Source organism: Cupressus sempervirens, chromosome 11 (genome assembly GCF_028749045.1).
Source record: "Cupressus sempervirens isolate cs-2001-9-10 chromosome 11, ASM2874904v1, whole genome shotgun sequence".
Lineage (NCBI taxonomy): Eukaryota > Viridiplantae > Streptophyta > Pinopsida > Cupressales > Cupressaceae > Cupressus > Cupressus sempervirens.
Genome location: NC_143128.1, coordinates 617,045,691 through 617,051,557, shown reverse-complemented (window position 1 = coordinate 617,051,557; position 5,867 = coordinate 617,045,691).

Here is a 5,867-nt window from a genome sequence, read left to right as displayed (position 1 = left end):
CAAAGGACATTGTATCTCAGGCAGTTCATTCTAGTTCTGCCATGGTGAAGGTCAAGAAGCAGAAAACTTTGTCAATTCTGGGACAAGATCTAGAAACAGGACATCTGACCATGGAGATTGCCAAACCCAGTAAGGTAGGGTGAATTGAAGACCTAACTCCTGGAGATTTTACTCTGCATTCTATTGATCTTGGAGAAGCCAGGCATGATACAAAGGTGGGCCTATGGAGATCGGGTAATGAGATCATAGAAAATCAATTGGAGGATCTCAAGTTGTCAAAGATCATAATGAAATATGAGATAGAAGAGCTTAAGAAGTTCATTAGGTAGTTAGTTGTCCCATTGGAAACTATTACTGGTGTACCTGCTACTAAAAATCCCATGGCAGAGGAAGTACAAGCCTTCATCTCCTAGCTGCAAAAAGATCGACATTTCAGTCAGATCGGGAAGGAATGGATTGACAAGCTCAATTCGGATGGAGTTATGTTGATTAATCAAATTGGAAATTTTATCATTCAACTAGAGACTGAGAAATATAACCTCATATCTAATCAACATACTCTGGCCATAGAGAGAGGAAGATGTGAAGAGTGTGTTTCCCTTCTGAAGATGGTTATTTAGATGAAGGCAAAAGAAGCAGTTGAAGCGAAGATTCTGAAGAAAGGTAATGAACCCCTGTTTGAATGGCTTCATGGTATGCAATTCAAATAGGAGATGATTCAAGAAGTAGAAAAGGGGCTTAAAGAAATGGAAGATAAAGTAAAGAAGACTCAAGACAAAGCTTTCAAGTTGATGAAAGGACTGCATTCTGAACTGCAAACTGGTGGTCAAGGAAAGGCTTTGATTGGAATAGAAGTAATGAAAAAAAACTTCTCTGTATATTTGAGTAACCTGTCAAGCATCACTCCTAATAGTCAAAACAGAATAATAGATTTACAGACATTGAGCGGATGCATACATGTGGCAGCTGAAGAATTAAAAAGTCAGATGAATTCTATAAAGGAATTAGCTCAAGAGCATTCAAAATGGCTCTTAAGATTCACCAATGTACATGTGTCTAGCAATGATGAGCTAATTCCTATTATAGTTGCTGCCAGGGCATACAGAGCGAAAATGGAAAAGGGGAAGAGGTCAAAATAATGTCTCTTTTTCATTTTCTTTTGATTTTGTAAATGACAAATTAACTTCTTGTCATTTGTCTTCTGAGGAGATGAATTGATTGGTATTCCTATTGTAACGGTCATCTCTCATCTCTATATGTATAGGGCTAAATGATTAATGAAGGGTCGGCAAATTTTTGGTGTGAATCTTGTTGCAGAGACAACTAAGTTTTGTGCCATTTCTTTACTGTCCACTTTCTTCTTATGTATGTTATATTTCCATAAATGTTAAGTTGAAGTAATTAAGTGAATAGAGTTTCATTTTGTTATTTCATTTTAATGGAACTGGTAAATCAATCAAAGAGTTGAAACTAGTTGTGGGAAATATTTTTGTGAAGTGTTTCGTTTGTATACATTCCATCATGTTTCTTCTTAATCGTTGTGATATTCTGTTGTGCATCAAAAGTCATAAGATTGTGAGGGTTCAAACACAACAAGTATCTGTTAGTTGTTTCATCTGCATAGTTAAGCTTGCATTTCATTTCATATTTGCATCTATCATGATTGCTTTGTTGAGAAATTCATAAGAGTGTGAAGATCACAGCACAGCATTTTTGCATCTAATTTTTGCCTGAGATTTCACTTGCTTGGGTGGAACTCGATTTTCCTCTACTGTTCTCCGGTTAAGAACATACCCCGCAATAGGAATTAGAGATAAAACAAATTCATTGACTATCATTTCATAAGGGAGCTGTACCTTCCAATTTAGAGGAAATCTATCAATCTCATGATAGATTATCCAACTGTTGGCATCTAATTGTTCTTTCAAAATTGGGCATTTGGAGAGTTTATTTAAAAGGACAATCTGTTTACCAACAAGTCGTAAGGCTAAACAACAATAGTTGAGAAGAGAGAAGAAGAGAAGGAAGGTATTACATACTATCAAAGATATTTTTATAGATGCATTTGAAATCAAGGATTTGAACAATCAACACACAATTTTGGATCAACTAGTATATTTAGTTGATAAAATTTAGACAAAAGACATAGACACCAACGGCAAATTATTACAGTGGTCTGAAAGAAGAATGTAGTATAAAGTATTACAAAAAGTCTCACAAGAACTTGTACATAGACAAGTTGATCTTTCTACATCACTCACATAATAGGAAAAAAATTTACAAACCATTAATTCCTTATATTTGAAATTGTGTGACATTGATTTCTTTACAGAAAATACAACATGCTTATTAGAGCTATTACATGCAAACATTAGAGCGGGTGTTACTACATTGGGAAAGAACAAAATTTCAAGCTCATCCTCATATAGTGAACTAGCATTCAGTCAAAAGAGGTTAATCGAGCTCACGGCTAAAGATACAAAGATTAGGCATAAGTTGACATTGATTCAACTCTAGTTATTGCCACATATAGAGATTATTCAAAAGGTGGTCTTTATTGCCAATGATATTTTGATGAAAGAGAAACAATTTTCACATATAGAAGGATTCATTGATCTAGCTGTCAAGCTAGAGATTCAATTTCAAATTTTGGAACAAGTTTAGGAACAATGGAATAAAGGCTATGCCAATATTGTGGCAAGTCATTAGAAAATCATTGATAAGTATCAATTAGCCCAATCAGCCCCCAGTTCCATCAATGAAAAAAATAATGGGGATATGAAATAAAAGGGGATATGAAAGAATAAGAAAGGAAAAGAAATATGTAAATCAGACATCAGCTATCAAATCTTGTAGGATCAAACTATGGTCTTAGGGGGAGTACTCATTTTTGAAAGAAATGATTATTTTATTCATGACAAGGTGTTTTTGCCACTAATGTCAAAGGGGGAATTTTTTAATCTATGAGCCTATGTTGTCAATTAGTGTCCAAACAGTTAGTCATTTACTAGGCAAGATTACAAGGTCATCACTATGATTGAGTCATCTAGTAAAGGTCGAGCATATAATTATTATACTAAGAAGAATAGTGATTGTCAAGTATATAGTAGAGACCAAGAAGATGTATGCGTCGAGCAATATACTTAAGACTGATCATGTTGACAAGTTATTAAGTGTCAACCAAATAGGAATATAGAAGCCAAGTCATAGAATGAAGAAGTATATGTTAGCGCATTCAAGTGCCAAGTAGATCAGTTTTGACATATAAGTTTGTAATGTCACAAAGACCTATGTAAACCATTTGGCCTAATTTTCTATGATATTTAATATTTCTAAAGCTAGCTAAGAAGATTATCATGCATCCTTTCATTAGGTAATGATCCCAAGGCATGCAATTCAACCAATTAGAAAATGGGGTGGAAATGGAAAAAGATGATGAAGTGCAAGTCATCAATCAAGATATAGATCCTTCACATAACATCTATTTAAGGAGGATTCTAAACCTAGAATCGAGAGGAGAGAAAAAGTAGTAGGAGTATTTGTAAGTGTGTGTGGAGATGCATATGAGTATATGTGCATGTGAAGGAGTGAAGACTAATTTTGAAAGCAAATGAGAGAGAGAGAGAGAGAGAGAGAGAGAGAGAGAGAGAGAGAGAGAGAGAGAGAGAGAGAGAGTAGAGAATTGAAGGACTAAATAGAGTTATCATATTAGGAGATTAGATCAGAGATATAGCAAAGAGGAGACCCAAGATCAGCTTACAGAGAAAATTGAGGGTTGAGTACTGAATGAGTTATTGTTAGTTGAGACAAGGTAAATCTCTTAACATAGTGGTCTTAACAAACCAATATAAACCTCCTAATAGAGTCATTTCTTCATTGTGAGTGTAAAATCCTTTCAAAAGGTGAGACCTAATAGTCTCTTAAGCTTTTAATAGGGAAGACCCCTCATAGGGTAGATCATATCTTGTGATCAAACATTGTAACCCTACTAAGTTAACTTTATTGTTGCAACAGTGAAGATTTTTGGGTTTCATCCCCACCCTAGTTTTACTTTCATCTTGAAGCATTTTTAGGTAACCAAATCATTGTGTTATGTGTTTGATTTTTTTTGGATGTGATGTATTTCATTTATGTTTCAGCATTATAGCTTTAATGGTAGATCTATTATATGAGATGAATTAGGTGTGGATTTATGAAATTGGTTTTGAAGTTAAAAGTTTAAGATCATGATTCACCTCCCCCCCCCCTCCTCTTAGCATCTTGTTTTCCATATACTCATTCCAACAAAATAATCTTATTGAACAATTGGGAGAAATTTTTGAAACTATTATGGATAGCTATTTTGATGAGTTCAAGAACAAAATGAAGAACATGATGAGAATACCAAAATCAATGGTAGATCATTATTTTGATGATATATGTTTCATGGTAGATAGATTATACATATGCCCAGGTAGTGTTACCAAGGGTTTCATGGCTAAGGCTAATGCAATATCAAATCATTGTAGATGAAGTCACAACAACAGTGACAACATTGTTATCTGAGGACATAGACAAGAATGTTAAGTCCTTCAAAAATTATGACTCTGCCAAGATTAAGATGATCATACAAAAAAAGTACCCAAGATGGAGAGAAAATGAAAAAATATGATAGAATATTTTGAGTAAAAACTTGGCATAAGAAAACTTTAGATAAGTGATAGATAAGTGAAGGAAAAGGTGAGGATGAAGAAGTGAAAGACAAAGAATCAAAAGGTAAAGAATTATTTATTGTCGAGCCCAAGGAAAAACAAAAGAAAGTAATAATTGTTGATCCTAAGGTGAAGGAGTATTTGAAGAGAGATGTAAAAAAGGAAAACACATCTCCTAAACCTAAGCTAAAAAGAAGGATAATTACCAGATCCAAGGCAGCTTAGTCCCTAACTGCTAAGACAAAGAGAAGCCCAACAAAGAGGAAATTGACTAAAGAAGAAAAGTTGAGCCTACCTAACAAGCCAAGAATAAAATTGGTTGTGATACCTAATAAGGAGGAATAAGAAGATGAAGAAGAAACTGAGTTTGATGATCTGAGTAAAATTTAGATTATACCCAGACTACCTCCCATGACCATTGATCAAGCATGTGAGAAAATTAGAGACTTGGCTAGCATAGAAGATTTTAAGATGATTAATTATGACTCTTTAAATAAATATTATCCAAAAATGATTGAGAAGGAAATATTGGATATGATGATAAAATTGAGATATACACATTTAGAATTAGGTACAGGAATTCCAAAGATATATATAATAAACTTAATGCTAAATAGAAGTGGGCATTATCTACTAAGAGATAGGTAAGAGAGACAACATTAGCAAAGACAATGCCTAATTTAGGGAAGACACATATGTCTATAGCCCTAAAAGATTTTTTGAATGAATTTGTAAATGAGGAGAAGACTTACCAAATTTTGAAAAATAAATATCATGAAGTTGAGAAGAAGAGCATTGTTATATGGAAGAAAATATTTGGATTGCTAGTTCCATCGGCTAAAGAGGAAAAATAAGAAGAGGGAAGAGATGGTGTAGAATTGGAAGGTCAAGATGATGAAGATGAACTTGATAGAATTGAAGAAGTGATGAAGAAGCTAGAAGAGAGTGAACAATAAGATGTTGTCATTGTAGAGGATATTCCTGATTCATCACCACTAAAACATAATATATTAACTAAGGAACATTTTTAAAATGTTGAATCAAACACCTCAGATGCCTCTCTTCCATGAACCAATTCAGTTTTGTTATAGCTATAGGACTATCCAAGGATTGACACTACACCATTTCAAGTTACATTAGTTACAATTATTTCTAATATGAGTGTCGAGAACTAGG